The sequence below is a fragment of the Anser anser genome (genome assembly GCF_964211835.1).
Source record: "Anser anser genome assembly, chromosome: 2".
Taxonomy (NCBI): domain Eukaryota; kingdom Metazoa; phylum Chordata; class Aves; order Anseriformes; family Anatidae; genus Anser; species Anser anser.
Window position 1 is genome coordinate 6,937,897 of NC_139721.1, and position 16,826 is coordinate 6,954,722.

Genomic DNA, 16,826 nt, shown 5'->3' on the forward strand with positions numbered 1-16,826 from the left:
TAACTGCTTGCTCTGCTTGTACTTGTTCCCATTCATCCATTTTTAGCTGAAGTTGAAAACAAAATGGAGGATTAAACAGATAGTTTTCTGAACCAGCATGGCCACTTTTTGTGTCTGGGGATTTTTGCCACTGACATTTACAAGCAACAAGGCTGGCCTTTTAAACCATAGTTAACTGGAATCATAGAATCATAGAATGGTTTGGGTTGGAAGGGACCCTTAAGGATCACATAGTTACAACCCCCCCGACATGGGCAGGGACACTTTCCACTAGACCAGGTTGCCCAGAGCCCCATCCAACCTGTCCTTGAACACCTCCAGGGATGGGGCATCCACAGCTTCCCTGGGCAGCCTGTGCCAGTGCCTCTGAGTAAAGAATTTCTTCATTATAACTACTATAAACGTACCCTCTTTTAGTTTAAAGCCATTCCCCCTTGTCCTATCACTGCACTGCCTGACAAAGAGTCTCTCCCCAGCTTTCCTGTAGGCCCCCCTTTAGGTACTGGAAGGCCGCTGTAAGGTTTGCCTGGAACCTTCTCTTCTCCAGGCTTAACAACCCCAGCTCTCTCAGCCTCTTCTCACAGGAGAGGTGCTCCAGCCCTTTGATCAGCTTTGTGGTCCTCCTCTGGACTCACTCTGAAATGTCCATGTCCTTCTTGTGCTGGGAGCCCCAGAGCTGAACACAGTGCTCCAGGTGGAGTCTCACAAGAGCAGAGCAGAGGGGGAGAATCACCTCCCTTGTACTGCTGGCAACACTTTTTTTGATGCAGACCAGGATACAGTTGGCTTTCTGGGCTGCGAGCACATATTGCTGGCTTGTGTTGAGCTTCTCATCTACCAATACCCCCAGGTCCTTCTCCTCAGGGCTGCTCTCAATCCAGTCTGTAATTAATTTATTTATTTTATTCTGTGTTCATACAGAGGAAAATAACTAACTTCTCCTTCATTTGTGAATATGTTCTAGAAATATCAAAAGTTTACTTTTCCTTTTTTTTTTTTTTTTTTTTTTCAGTCTAGTACAACTGCCTATAGAGGAAGAGAAATATTTCATTTTATTGTTTTGGACTTTATTGTAGAATAAGTTTGGTTAAGTAGAATACATTTTGTTACATGGATAATAGGAAAAGACTTCAGATGAAAAATGTAATCTAAGAAGTGTAACAGAGTACAGAGACGCTCATGATGTCATTTGTGGCTATACAATTCCTTTCCCATCAGCTTGTCAGCCTATATTAATGCTTGTTTTTGTCAGTGTGGAACTTGTTAAATATGGCAGGAATTTTGGGAGGGTGATATGTGCTGCAATTTATTCTTATCCCATTGCAGTTTGCAGTCAGAGTGACTTTATCCTTACACATCATATTTTCCCTTTTCTAAAATATAGGAAGATGCTCTTTTTTTCCATTAAGTTAATGCAGAAGAATCTAATAAGACTTGCATTGTTCCTTGCAAAAGCATAAAAGCATAAATGGGATGTATCAGACAGACCCTGTTGTATATTCATGCAGACATCTACAGCCATTCTGGTGCATCATTATTAGCAAAACAACTGCATTGTTTACAGTAGTTTTTTATTAATATAAATGAGCAATTGAAACTATATCACTGAGGCGTGCTTTCTTCCTATTGCAGTTTGACTCACCCATATGTTCCAAAAAGGAGGTCTTTTCTTCTCAGTCTAAAAATCCTGGAGAGAAATAATTGATGAGATATTAATCACTTCATTTCTCTGAAAGAAAAGGGATTGTTTTTATACTCTTGCATCTTATGGACCTTCCTCACCTTTTATGACATTCACATGGTGCCACCTAGAATTAGTATCATGAGATACAGGAATAGTTTGAAACAATCAAAGCCTCTATTTTAGAAAAAAAAAATACAGAAACTTAGACGGAGACAGACTATAAACATATGGTGTTTAGACAAGCACTCTGTAAAATACAGCTTTCCTCAGGTGAAGTTGCTGTCAATGCTTTTAATCAAAAGACTATAAAAACAGTATTGCTTGTCCTCTTTCTTTCCCCTACCTCATGTTCTTTTATTATTTTGTGAAAAGCTGAAAGTCATGTCCACCTTTTGTGTTTGCATCTGCGTGTTCTTCACAAAACAAAGGATAAAAGAGGGCACAGAAAGAAAAAGGATGAATTATGTTAAAAAAAAAAAATGTCTATGAAATTTATGAAAATTATGAGGGCAACGAAGGTACAACTTATGTCTTCTGCCTGACCAAGGTAGAGAATACAAATGACTCGGTCCTTCAGTCACTGACAGACCCTGGAGTATTCATCAGCTCTGCTGCATCGTATTTTTGAGATAGATTACTCTTAATATAGATCAAGCTCTAGAGACACAGTTTAGCTGCTGAAACATAGGTCTCTAGTGCTATTTGAAACTTCTTTGTTTAACCTCCCTGGCTGGTAGGTACTGGCCATCCTGTAGCTCTATGTCATGTTTCCCTATGCCCAGGTGCTGGCCGGGGGCTGCAGGGCATCTATGGTGGCTCCAATGGCCCCATGGCAGGGCCCAGCTGAGCCCAGCACCAAGCTGGCAGCGCCTCGGGGAAACCAGATTTCCGAAAGGGCAGAGCGGGCACAGGCCGAGGAGGAGGCCCAGGGCGAGGGAGAAGCAGCAGAGGGCCCAGGCCCCAGGAGGAGGAGGGCAGGAGGGGCTCCAGGCCCACAGGCAGCAGGGATTCCCCGGCAGCCCTGCAGAGCCCCCGCTGGAGCAGATCTCCACCCTGCAGCCCGGGGAGGGCCCACGCCGCAGCAGGGGGACATTTCCTGAGGGAGCTGCGGCCGTGGGGAGCCCCCGCGGGAGCAGGGTGTTCCTGAAGGGCTGCAGCCCGGGGCAGGGCCCCCGCTGGAGCAGGGCCACGGGTGAGGAGGAGGGGGCGGCCGAGAGGGGCTGGGGGGACTGAGCGCAGCCTGCAGCCCAGCTCAGCCCCTGTGCTGCTGGGGGAGAGGGGGTGGGAGTGAAGGGGAGACATTGGGCCTGGGGGAAAAGGGATGGGAAAGAGGTGTTTTAATTTTCTTTTTATTTCTTATTATGTGGATCTTATTTAATCGGCAATAAATTAAATCAGTTTTCCCTAAGTTGAGTCTGCTTTGTCCATGATGCCACTTTATAAGTGATATCTCTGTCTCAAACCGTGAGCTATTTCATCATATCTTCTGTCTCTGTCCTGTTGAGGAAAGGGAGTGAGAGAAAGCATCTGGCAGCCAGCCAGATCCAAAAACAAGGTCCTTTGTCTTGTCTTCCAACTCCACGTGGATGTCTCAGATGCTCTAAGGCATCTCAAAGGACACCAACTGCCTATGAATCTAAACTTATATTTAGCAAATTACAAAAATAGTTTTATCTGTCCTGCTTCCTCTTCATTTCTCCTAATGATGAAGAGAACTACTTCAAGCTGAAGAGATAAGAGACTCACTTGGAGTACCTTATTCCAAAACTGCACTTTGCTTCAAACCTGAATCTGATTGATATCTGGAAGCATCCCACGCTGTTAATATGTCCAGTTTCAACACTCAAGTTCCTCAGAGTGTTGAAATCGCACTTTAGCCTACAGGTGTCTCAGTCCTTCCATTTTCCTGTTAAATATTTTATTTGAAAGCTTTCCTCAAAAGAAAAGTACTAATCTGCAATCTTCTGTGATAATATGAATACTAACATCAGACATAAAATATACCAGGGGCTGCCATTTTATTTGGAGAAAAGGAAGAGGAAATACAGTGTCCTGTGGCAAGATGACATCCTGATGCTTAAAATATGCAGTCAATCTGTTTAGACTGCTGCCTCTTCAGGATAAGATTTGCTTTATTTTTGTTGTCAGGGTTTCATATCCAGCCATATCTTTAGCACTTGTGTTATGCAAGTGATAAACAATTTTGTTCTCTCTCCACCCTTCCTTTTTTTTAATTTTTGCCATTTTTAGATTTATTTTTACAGTAGCTGGTTTTTCATTAACTATCTGCAGTAACTGACGTACAGAAGTCCCATGTTGTTAATAAGCTGTTACTAAATGTGCATCTTCCTGTGATTCTTTTTTTTTTAATTGAGTATATTTACCTCCTAACACAGCTTTTAGCATTTACTCAGAATTTGATTTGTCTGTCAAAAGCAGGGAGAAGAAAATCTCATCCGATTGTAGACTGTCTTTCAGTGTTTTGAGAACGTAGAAGGGAGAGCATAGAGCAGTTTATGCCAGCGTGCACAGCAGTGCTGGGAGGTTACCAAGCAACAAGACGGAGATGTGTCACAGGGGCAAGGGAGATGGGAAAGATGAACAAAAGTGTGGACAAAGGATTCGAGAAGATGAAGAGAGGCGTCACAATTGCCTGACCTCTTCCTTATGTCTTATATTGAGTTGCAACGCTGTCCGTAAATACAGGTTGTGTAAAGCTTCTCAATTTGTTTACACAGGCCCTTTAGAGGCAGAGGGGTTGGAGAAAGCCTGGCATGTGACCTAATCATCAAAGGGTTATCCTGTCAGTAGTCCACTGAGTAAGCAAAAGGGGACAAAGTGTGCATATGGAAATGAAAAGCACATGCTTTTCACAGGAAGAGAGGCAGTCACAGCGTGAACAAATCCTGTTGCAATGTACACAGAATCCAAAAAATATTGGTCAGACCCTGATTTCACTTTAAAAGGATGCACAGTCCATAACAGGACCTACATTTGGAAGTTAGATTTTCTTAAAATACATTCTTGCACCAATTTCCAACACTTCTGTCTTCATCCAAGTCATTTAAATGAAATCAGCCTTCTTCAAATTGAGAGATACAAAGACAAAGCTAGGATATATAAACCGTATAGGTCTACGTTAATTTTTTCAAGAGAATTTAGGTCTATTGTCCCTTTAAAATATATTTGTTCATATTCTATTTATTCATAATTTATTCCCTTGTTAGGTCTCCAAAGGTTAAATGAACTGGGATAACAGCAAATTCTCAAGGAATCATACTCACAATTCAGATAGTAATACAGCAAAGAAGTGTCAACAGCTATATTCAGTTCTTCCTATGCTCTTTGAGCCAAATCCAACAATCCCACTATAAACACAGGAGCCAAATATTGAGTTTCCCTGAAAGGAAAAGTTTCCTTGCAGGCATACTAAATATGAAAGAAACAGGGAATAAGTGTTTTTCATAGCATTATTAGAACATTGTAAATTCTTGCGGTTTACTCTTCTATTCTAGGATATTAATTGCCACAATTTATAGCATTATTTTTAAAGATCAGCATAGAAAAAAATGTGTATTTTGTGTTGCCCAATGTTGTCCCAAGATGTTTATTCTGAATACTATAACTTATATGTAATGGTAAATGCAAAACATTTTGAAAGATGCTGAAGCTCATTTTATATTTTTTCCTGTCATGCCTTTTTCTTCAACTTTTGCGAGGATCTTCCTACGATACTGTGGAAAATTGAGCACCAATTTTTGAGCATTTGACAACAATGATCCAGTAATTCTTCTGAACAAATCATTTTTTTTTTCTAGGTCATTACAACAGAGTGATGTTTTCAGAGACTGGGGTTCAGAGAAGAATAGAGATTGCTTTCTCTTCACAAAGATAAAGCTGAAAAAGGACAATGACCATTTGAAGGTGCTGTTTTCCTCAGTAGTCCTCTTTTAGTGAAATATAAAAGTTTGAGTAAAGCAGTGGCTCTAAATTTAGCAAAATCAATGTCTGAAACACCACTGACATACAAAGAAGTGGCTTCCTTATTATACAGCTACCATCTCAAAGCATTTCCCCAAGGTTAGCTTGAGGGTGAGCTGTACCAGCAGGAGATTCCATCAGGTTGTGGTCTCAGCGTTTTTCTGCTATATCTTAGTGGAAATTCATGTCACACACTATTCATTATAGAGCTTGAGGGAGGACATTCGGAGTTAAGGTGTTTGTCTTCCCAAGTAAACGTTACGCATGATGAAGCCCTGCTTTCCTGGAAATGGCTGAACATCTGCCTGCCAATGGGAAGTAATGAATGAATTCCTGATTTTTCTTTGCTTGCTCATGCAGCTTCAGCTTTACCTAGAAAAATGCCTTTATCTCAACCCACGAGTCATCTCACTTTTATCTTGCCAGTTCTCTCCCCCAACCCACTGACAGGGAGTGAGCTAGAAGCTGTGTGGGGTTTGGCTGCCTACTGGGGTTAAACCACAGCATCCTTCTGAACTCAGTTTATGTGCAACCTTCTATACACAACAAGTTGTCATCTGATCACCCTGTTAAGTTTTCACAGATCCTACAGGGGAGCACACAAACATATATTTTTATCCTTTATATATATTCCCTCAGTAGCTGAAATTTTACTAAAGTTAAAAATGTGACATCAACCAAAGAAAATGCATTTTTGAGGAGAAATAATCCATCGGCTTCATTTTAATTTGCTTAGTTTGCCACCAGGATGCAATTCAGACTGTGAGATGTCCTACTCAGATTGCAGTGCTTATTCATTTATCACTATGGGTTTATATACTGTGCACATATTCAAGCCATGCATATGGCCATCGAGATAATCAGTGTAGAAAGAAAAGTTACAGATTGAATCTGCCAGTGAAACAACCTCCTACCATCCTAATTAAAAATATAAATAAATAAAATAAAACCACAACTCAGTTACAACTTTGACTGAGTAAGTCATAGGCTGGTATTTGTTCTCAAACAAGATGATCATTAAGGCAATTTATGTTACTTAAGAAAATATATCTATTTTTGAGTTGAAATAACAGAAAAACAAACTGATCAAGTAAAACCTGTGGGAGTGAAAAAGAATATTGAAAAAGAATATTGTAATTTGGGAGACCAGTCTGAGTCTAGAAAGGCAACTATTTGGAGAACTTGTGGATACACCAAGTGTTCTCAGAGCTACACTGGGAAGAGTGTTTCTGGGAGAGCAGAGGTCACCAAAGAACTCCGTGGATTTCCCAAAATGTGGATGCAAATTCAAGTGTTTTAAGTCATTCAAATTTAATAATGCCCTGAATGTGGGACTGGCAGTAAGGGATTTCCTTATTATATACCAAGCTGTAACTTTATAGAAAAGGACACAGCAGGGGACAGAGGAAACAGATGATCTCACATCTGCCTGTTGTGGAGATATTTTTGTAAAGGTTGCAAGATTACAGTTCTGATTATTGTCAGAAATGCAGAGAGCTGGTTAAGTCTTTTTAATGAAATTGTTCTCCTTAGAATATACTACTTGGTCATAACTGAACCACTTCATGACAAAATGTGTCAAATGAATTTTAATCAGAAAAGATTTCTTGAGTTCAGGGTAAAATTCCCAGTGAGAGAAAACCTAGTTTATACTATCCAATATGCTGATGATTAGGCCTCTGTGATCTCTGTAGCTGAAGGAAACCTTGATTCTCTGTCCCAGTCTGACATTGTCTTTGTTCCCAGTGAATATTTTAACCAGAGACTAACCACATCACAGGCTTCTTGTTTCTTCTTTCTCAGGGCTGCACAAGGATTTCCAAAGACGCTTTTCCAGTCTGAGGCAGAAGAGCAAAATGCTGAACTTTTCCCCAGCCACAAGTAACAAGACAGATGCCCTGACATTTCCTAATTCCTGTCCTCCCAAGTCAGTATCATCCAGTACCTTACCAGACAATTCATTTACTGTCTTTATTTTCACTTTCATAAAATAAGGAGTATATGAGTGTAAAACAGCCACATCTTTTAAAAGTGGTATTGGAGTGTGCTTTATTCTTGTCATCTGGGGTGTGTTCCTCCTCAAATGGAACAAGACTTGATTTCACAATTAATCTCTGACTTTGTTGTGCTAAAATAACTATATAACATCAGAAGTCACAACTCCTGTCTGTATTTTGTTCCAGTAATTCAATTATAACACATGTGGAGCATCCATGCAACACAAGCGCTGTGTATCTGGGCCACTTGAAATATAAATGGATGCTATTAAAGAGTGGAGGCATCTAGATATAAATAATCAAGGAGCTCAATCAGCTTTAGAACATCAGCTTTAAAAAAGAAAACTTATCATTTGCTTACAAGTGCCTGTTTTCCATTTGCAACTCTTACATTTGTAAGTTTTTTTTTCCTTCTTTTATTTTAAATCTTCTTTAACCCCATGTGAAGTGAAACTTGCTGTTGTCAGCTATTGCTGGGGAAAGGAGGGGAATCTCATTTCAGGTAAACTGGGTCAGTTCCCTCCTTTGTCATTATGAATAATTTAATTGCTACAGTTTGAAAAAGAAGTTATGTAAGCTGTCTGGATCATGGAGGTAGTCAATTCACATAGCAGCAAATGGCTAGAAAGTTTGTAGTGTTTCATCTCCCTATACACTATGTGAAAAAGTTATTTATTTCTCTGCAATTCAGCTTTTTTTTTTCTTTTTTTTTTTTTTGTCCTTTTAAACATACTGTTTATAACATTAGTCAGTAAAATCAGTTCCACCACTATGGAAGAAATTCACACCTGTATCTAAAATGAGTTATGCTCAGAGCTATATATGAAAAATTCACCCTTTTTCACTGATGTAACATTTCTTTGTTTTACCCTCTGAGTTTAATTGAATTATTATCTGTGACAGTGTAATTCTTTAGACAATTCAAGGTAGAAGAGCATTAAAATATTGTGTAATTTAACACAAACGTAAAATGCTACATTACTTTTCCCATAAGCCTGTTTATCTCTTGTGAGTCAGCATGTCACCAGTATTTTGACTTTCACACTCTTAGAGGGTTTATTTCTTTCCTTCCCAAATTTATGTTTGGTTGTGGGTTTGTTGTTGTAATATTGTTGTGGGTTTTTTTGTTGTTTATTTGCTTTCATTTTTTTTCCTGAAAATACATTATGTATGATCCTGAAGGTGTGGAAAGAAAATGAACAATGAGACTTAGAAAAAAACATGAGTTCCCTTTGGAACAGTTGTTCCTTACGGTTCGACAATACCAAAACACTTATGCATTGTCTTTGAGTTCCTAAGTTATCTTACTAAAATCTGTTTTGTGTTGTATGTTTGCAAGCAAAAGCTCTTCCAGAGTTTCTAACAAATCTTATTTTGAAATTCAGGCACTCATCAGAGATTTCAGTCTAATTGAAAAATATTTTTATTCATCAGACAAAAAAAATGGATATGAGAATTTCTTCGTATTGTTAAACATTTTCTTCATCCTTTTTTTAGGGGAAAAAATAAAATAAATAAATCATGACTTTTCACCACTGCAATGAAAGTGTGGAATCAGCTTCGATCAAAGAGGAGAAAGATTTCCTGAACTTAAGGAACTACATCATAACTCAAGTGATTCAGATTTATTCTTTGGCTCTCATATAGACTACCAAATCACCCCTAGCTAATTACTTTCAGCTAAACTGTGGATCCATTACTTATGTGAATAGGACTGCACAACATGAATCTTCTCACTTATGCGAATAGAGTTGTTTGTGAATAATTCATATTGAGTATACTGAAACAATTTGTCATTTTCCTGGAAGGAAATACTTTTTATTATTTTTTTAAGGGGGAAACAAAACCTCACAGTCTGATCCAATTCCTGTTCTTTCTCTAAGTAGCATTTGCAATAGAAAAAGGATTTTGTTTTTATTTTAAAGGGTTTTGCTTAGAAATTAAGCTAAAGACTTCACTGAACTGTATTTTTTTCTCCACCATTAGCATATTTGTCTTTTTAATGTATTATGGAAAGTTATGTCTTGTGTGGTTTGCAAGATGTGGTCTCAAGAAGCAATGTTTTCAGCAATTCCTCTAGGAGACCTTAGCTGCAGTCTAATACACCACATTTATTCATGGCAACACTTCCTAAATATTTACATACTGCCATCATGCATATAACATTATGCCAAGCTTAAAATAAGACTTAGTGGAGCAGTTACCTTACTACGTCTTGGTTGCATATATACGTGCTAGTTAATTATTTTGGCCACTGAAAAGTTTAAAGAATGACCAAAAGTTTGTTTGTTTGTTTGTTTTCTCCAGGATAAAAAGCTTTAACACCTTCACTCCTCAGAACAGAAAGCACCTAACCTCAATCAACAGTCTTATCAAGAGTTTCTAGCTTGGCCTAGTTTTGTAACAGAATCTTCCAAACAAGCTTTTTCATCCAAAACAGACATCAGTTCTTTGACTGTTCCCCTAGATGTCCTCACAGGCTATCCAAAGTCACTTGGAGACCTGTGGATGCCCAGTAAGCTTTACTTCTTTTCAGCACTATTATTTTACTACTGCTACACCCTGTCCTGACAGACATTGTTGCTAAGCCTAACTTTTCATTAAGATCTGCGGACTCTAACATTTTTTATAAAATGGTAGCGGCATCAAAGAGAAAATTTGCCCCATTGTATATGACCAGATGATACGAGAAGGTTGGTGTCTTATACACAGAAAGAAATAGACGGGAAGGTGGCTCAAACCTAACTAGACCAAATGGAGATTTAATCAGTGAAAAAATACATATATAGCAAGTCGGATATGTGAAAGAGGAGTGAGAGTTCCTGTGCTTTATGCAGTGCATTATATCATTCTGCCCCACACATCCAAATGAGTTCATGTAAAGCTGTTTTAGCTGTCTTTCCTGTAAAGCACTCTGTACAATGCAGAGTAGATATACTTCAAATATTAAAAGCTGAGATGGGCGTGTGGCTCTGTGTCAAGGGGAACTAGCACCCTGAAGGAAATGGTCAAGAGAAAACAAGGATAAGAAAAAACAGAATGGCTGGTGGACTAAAAAAAAGTGTTGGCACAGATATTAGGACCCATTTGTCATCAGCCTGATGGAAATCTGCATTATTACAAGTCTTTGAAGAGGAATGAGCAAAAGAAAAAATAAAATAAAATAAAATGTAGAGGCTTCCCTGATGTCCTGCCTCTTCAACAGATGCTCATCCACATGGGGAGAAATGAGTCCTTTGCTGCTGGGACCCCTCAGAATTAGCAGCCTTATACATTATTTCAGTGAAGTCTTGTTCATTTTCAGACCAAAGACTGACTACTTTCTAGAGAAGAAATACTGCCCATATCTCGGGATAATGACTTGAGCTTGAAAATATTTGTCCCACTAAGTGTTCCATAAGAAATTGAAACTAATCCTTTTGTTGACCAAATGAAACTAAATTATATGCTAACATTAAGTGCAGTCAGAAACTTCCAGGGAAGGCATCAAGGACTTGCATCTCACCTAGTGCTTTGCCACATTTGAATCAAAGAAGCCTTATCAATAGGTGCCATCAGGACCTATCCTCAGCTTCCTGCCCCAAACAGAACAAATAAACAACAACAACAACAAATCTATTACTGGGAATATCCTAAAAGGATCTTGTTATTCATTATCTACAGTTTCATTAGCACACTTACTGTCATGGAAGCCATTAAACGAGGCTGCATCTGAAGATGATCCACTGGATATATTAAAATGCTTCTGAAACACTACAGCACTTAACAGTGTTCTCTCAAAGTTAGCAAAACAGATGATTCATGCTCCATTCCTTGCCTTTAACTATGATGGACCTAATCCAATTTGGGGGTGGGGAGGAGTGAAGCAGACAGCACGATGATGCACAAACACCCAGGGCTCCTAGACATATCTAGGGAGGTAACTGTCTGAGACTGGGAAACAGAAAAACAGGAGCACTGAAAAATTATCTCATGGGTAATGCAGTGAAGATGTAACTGCAGTGAACTCAAGCTAAGGAAAGCATTTTCCATTTTCTAAATTGTCATGTTCCCAAATTGACTCTTAAAGATGCTTTGCAATCTGAAAAAAAAAAAAAAAAAAAAAAAGAATTATAGGGCTTCAAAGGTCAATTATATTAAAAAATGCTGAATCCTTTTACATTAATGCCTTAATTGTTTTCATTCCAAAGGTTTTCACTCAGATGTCAAATCAATCTCTCTTTTTCTTCTCCTGGGTCGCAGATGCTTAATATTCCTTACTGAGACATAATGAACCTTTTTATTTCTCTTTAATCTGTAGCCTCTTTAAAATTAGTGTCTTTAGATGATTAGCTCGATCTATTGTTCGCTGGGTAGATGTCAAGGGTTGCTTTTTTTTTTTTTTTTTTCTTCTACATTTCCTACATTTCCTATTAGTTCTCCGCTATAACCAGTTAGTCTTAGGAAGAAATTAGACTGGGCAGTAGCACTCAAAGGTCAGCAAGCACCACCAACCCAGAAGTGTTGGGAAAATGAAATGTCAAAATCACTGATGTGTAGAATTTTGCTCATCTCTTCTTTGGAGAATCTATTTTCCTTTCCTTAATACAAAGTAAGATTCGCCAATGCCTGGAGTGTATTTACCTGGAAATATATTTTTGTCTTACAGTCGTGAGCTGTGGACTGCACAATATGCTGAAATTTTAGAGTGAAAACTGAAGCATCTAGAAAAAAAAAGAGAGATTCCCAAGTGTTTTGGAGAAGGATAACAGCTCCTGCACTAGTATAGTTTTCTAGTATTATCAAGGGAAAAGGCAACTTTGATAAGTACTGCACTGAAAGTGTCTGGACAGCGTCAGATCTAAAAAGTTTTTCCCCTTCCAGATATTTTCTGCTGCTCAGCATTAACTATTCTCAACCCTTCTCCTTCTTTTGCCAATTGCATACACATCAAAAAAGATTAAAGCAGCAGGAAGAGAGGACAAAGGAGAGAACTGCAGAGAGAAATGCAATGTTCTGAAAATAATGCAGAAGGCAATGAAATTAAGCTAGCTGTATTCACCAGTAATGATCACCATGGACGCTTATCCTCATTGCAATATTTACTGTCTTTTTTATTTTCTTCATGTTGCTTTGGTCAGGACATCTGACAGACACGTATTTGTTTAAGCCTTCTCCACTTGGATCTTTATATTTCACTGTGTTCTTATCATCATTCACCTGGGATGTAAGCATCTCACTGTGCTACTGTACGCTTGTTTTACTGTGAAAACAGAGCAGGTTCCTATACGAAAACCCCCAGCTGTTAGAACAGGTAGGTACTATTGATTAAGACAAAACATCTTGAAAAGCGTCAGGCTAGAGTGCCTGAAAATGCCAACTCAAGAGACTCGAAGAGCATCTGTTGCCAGCTGAGGTTTGTTTAGTGAGCTACATGGAACGAGGTGCTCGATGCGGTACACGTGAGCTCTGTCTGGCTACTCCCAGCAGTCTTTTATGTCAGATTCAGTGACAGCTTGATTGCACTGTGAGGAGTGGGAGTTTCCATGGTGCTTTGCCATTAGTTAGCTCAAATCCCACTGAAGTCAGTAGCAAACCTACTCAACCGACTACAGAAATTTGGTCAGCAATTGAAACACCCTGCAAAATTCTTGCCCAAGTCAGAGAAATCCTGTTGCTGGTTTCTCTAGTTCATATATTTGTTAGTAGTCTCAGCACCAAAGCTACGATGTGAGATACCCAGAAGCCTCTAAATTTTGCTCTCCTCTTAAACATGATTTCCCCGTTCAAGAAACAAGCTTGTTACTGGGGTAAATTGTAATATCTCTGATAAAAGAAGAAGGTATCATAGCTTTCAAAGAACATCTTTTTTTTTGAATAATGAAGGGATTTAAATCATAGGGAGGAAAAAAATGAAGAAAATGCTTCCAAGTCAATAAGTTAATACCTCTGGAAAGATTTTGCATTGTATCGAAGGCTTGCTGGGCTTATCTGAGTGTGTAGGTTGCTGCAAGTGAGCGAGTACATGCTGAGCTGATCACTGGCAGTAACCAATGGTGGAATAATTGGTCTGAGAGAAATTCCTCCCACTCACAGACTTATTCTCTGCTCCTATCTCTTGGACTGGATGGCCTAAGCGTGGCATGCTGAAGGAAGGAGGACTTTCCCTCTGCTACCCGGTCCTTGTAGATAGAAATGAACAAAACTACTCTCCAACAGATTCTTGCTGCATATTCAACATGTCACATTTTTGCAAGAAAATTACAAGATTGGTGATCATTTGTAGTCTATTTACAGGACAAAAAAAAAAAAAATGAAAAGAGAAAAAAATATATTTTCCTGCTCTTTAAGAAATAAAAAGTATTTGCTACAGTGATTTAAAGAGTTTATCTTCTTTCTGCATTTACAGAGTGTTTAAGAAACCTGTGTAAAAAATGCTGGAGGGCAAGAAAACTGGAAATCTTTATATTGGCTGTCTACAACATTAACAGAAACATGACATATGATTGAAGAGTGACAGCACTGTCTGGAGCCAAGTCTTGTGTATGTAAACAGATCCCACCCAGAACCGGATGCTCAGATCAGCTAATACACTTGACTGGCCGTGCTCCTTCTTTCTCTCTCTCACAGCTGTCAAGCAGTAGGCTGAGAAAACTACAGATGCTCTGCATTCAGTGCAATGTCCCACTTTGCATATAATGTGAATTTTTATTGTCTTATTTACATAAGTTGCTTACCATCAGATCCTACATTTTCTCACTTTTCATCCCATTAAATCTCTCTCTCTTCTTCTGCAAGTTTCTGCTCCCCTGAAAGCTTCTGTCATCATTAGGAAACATCAGTCAGGAGCATCTTGGGGTCAAAGACCTCTACCTGGCCTGGGATGGGCTTAAATGCAGGCACAAGCACAGGTGGTAGGGATGCCTCTCCTGTGTGCCCAGTGGCAAGAATTTTACTCAGAGTAAAGACAGAGAGAACCAGACCTGGCAAAAGCGTCAGTACGCTGAGCTAGCTATTTTTCTATCCCATTTTGAGCAGTGAGATACTGAAGGCATTACTGTTTCTATGGCAGTTTTCAAAATATTTCAGTATTAGATATTAAGCTCTACAGATCAGATCCAAAGCTACTAAACAGCATATAGACAGAGAATGTAAAGGCCTTTCAAATGTCCTAGTCCATCACTTTTTTAATACAGAATTGTTCCTTGGATTTTGTCCAGTCTAGTCTTAATTGTCCCAGCACTTTCCTTTAGAGGCTGTTCTCCTGCCAAAGACATTCAGGCAGATGGTAATAGCAAGTCAGGGAAGAAGGGACATTTCCTATTTTGCGTTCCTCCAAAGATACATTGGGGCATTTTTTTTGATATTTGGCCATGATATTTGATTTTTCTGCTGTTAAAATTTCATACAATTTAGTAGCAACACCCTCTTCTCTTAGCTCTCACCCCACACTCCCATCAACGCCTGTTCATACATTCACTTGATGGCAATCAAAAAGGAGCTATTTTGAAATCATGAAGTCTGACGTGCTTGCACAATATTTTCTAATGTTTTATGAAATGTATTATAATTCATTATATGTATTATACTATTATTGCATTATATCACCCTATATTATTATAAATGCATGTAATTGTAATGTAAAGTATGTATTGTGCAATATTTATTGCAGTATGTATTATAATATGTATTATTTCATGACACAATACGTGGATTTGCATATTCTTTGAAATATAAACACAGGCAAAAAGACAAAAACAACAACAACAAAAGAAAAAAACTACAAATAACAGAGGGAGTTTACTATCCAAGAGCTTAATTCTGACTCAATTAAATCAGTGGAAGTTCTGTCATTGCCTTCAGCAAGAGTAGAATGAGTCCCAGGGCAGGGAAAACATTATTTCCTTGCTCTAGGAAATCCCACAGCTTCTCCAAGTAGTACTGCTCCACCTTAACCTCAGAGAAGTCTTTTTCACTGCACAAATCCATTGTTCCTCGGGTTACTTGTAGCCTGTAAACAAATTCACAGCAAACTGTTTCAAAACTGTTTGTTAGCATTAAAGTAATAGAAGCAACAAGTGGTGCAAAGACTAATGTTCTGGACCTGTAATGCCAACAGGAAAGCACCAAAAGGCATTTGTTCCCTGAGCACAAATATTAGCATCGTTGTTTATACTTATTGATAGGCAGACTCAAGGTACCTACCTGCATGTGTCTCAAAAGCCCTAGATCCAAATTCTTATGATTAAAGATAAATAAATAAATAATCCAATTGAGACGTTGGACGGGATCTGTCTACACCTGACAATGTATATAAGATGCTCTGCATCTGTATTCAGGCAGTTATATTGCTGTATATATATTCTACCCTCGGGTTACCTGTATCACTCATTCAGATAGCTGGCACTGTAGGTGCTGGCAAAAGTATCTGTAGGTCTAGCTATGCTCATGTGTGGCCTTATCATTTGCCTAATACAAGAAGATCAATCTTTAGTATTTGTGGTCAGTCAGCTAAATTACAATGTCGCTTCTCAGTATTAGCATTATTCATTATAGTCATTTACATTTCGGCATGTCAGTTCTTTAACATAAAAATCGTAGCATTTTTAGCAGTACATTGTGTACAGTGTCAACAAATACAATTTCGGAGTTATTTCCTTTGACATTTTTGGGCACTTACAACAGCCAATCAGAAGTCAAATAAATCTGGAGTATAGAACTTCCAATTTCATTTTGCATCATCTTTCTTCACTGTATGCAATAAAAATGGAATACTGTAAATGTAATGGAACATGTGCCTTTTTATGTGCCTTGTGAAATCCATAAAATCCTATATTCTGAATGAAGAGATAATATTAGAATAGAATTACTTGCCTTTTTTTTGTCCTGAATGTAGCATATAAGTATTAGAGTATATGATTTTCCTTATTTTAAAATAATTATTTCAGTTCCTTATTAATATTATACATTCTTTGTTCTTTTGATTCTTTGTTTTTCTTTTATTTGAGGATAAAGTAATTTGTGCAGGAAAAAAAAAATGAAGCATTTATTCTCAAATTCATTGTAGCTGATATATTCAACAATCTAAAGTCTAAGCTATGGCACCTAAGGTCTCTTTAGGAAAAAAAGAAAAAAAAAATCCTTTTACATGAACAGCAAGTTTAAAATCTTAATTACCTGTGGAC

General features: G+C 38.3%; 1 protein-coding gene and 1 long non-coding RNA gene across 8 annotated transcripts in view; one reads left to right on the top strand and one right to left on the bottom strand.

The window, feature by feature from the left end:
* Positions 1–16,826, bottom strand: part of LOC310895776 (uncharacterized protein) — a gene marked incomplete at its 5' end in the record, with an annotated part of 669,112 nt that overhangs the window by 478,178 nt on the left and 174,108 nt on the right. The window lies entirely within an intron of this gene.
* LOC310894982 lies at positions 507–15,286 on the top strand. 4 transcript variants are annotated; one of them, XR_014580325.1, is made up of 6 exons: positions 507–2,876; positions 5,503–5,608; positions 7,469–7,606; positions 9,160–9,276; positions 9,970–10,177; positions 14,051–15,286. It is a non-coding gene; the product is annotated as an uncharacterized lncRNA (long non-coding RNA). The 4 variants fall into 4 exon arrangements; XR_014580326.1 differs by lacking the exon at positions 14,051–15,286 and having other exon boundaries at positions 567–2,876; positions 9,970–12,947; XR_014580327.1 differs by lacking the exon at positions 14,051–15,286 and having other exon boundaries at positions 567–2,876; positions 7,469–7,592; positions 9,970–12,947.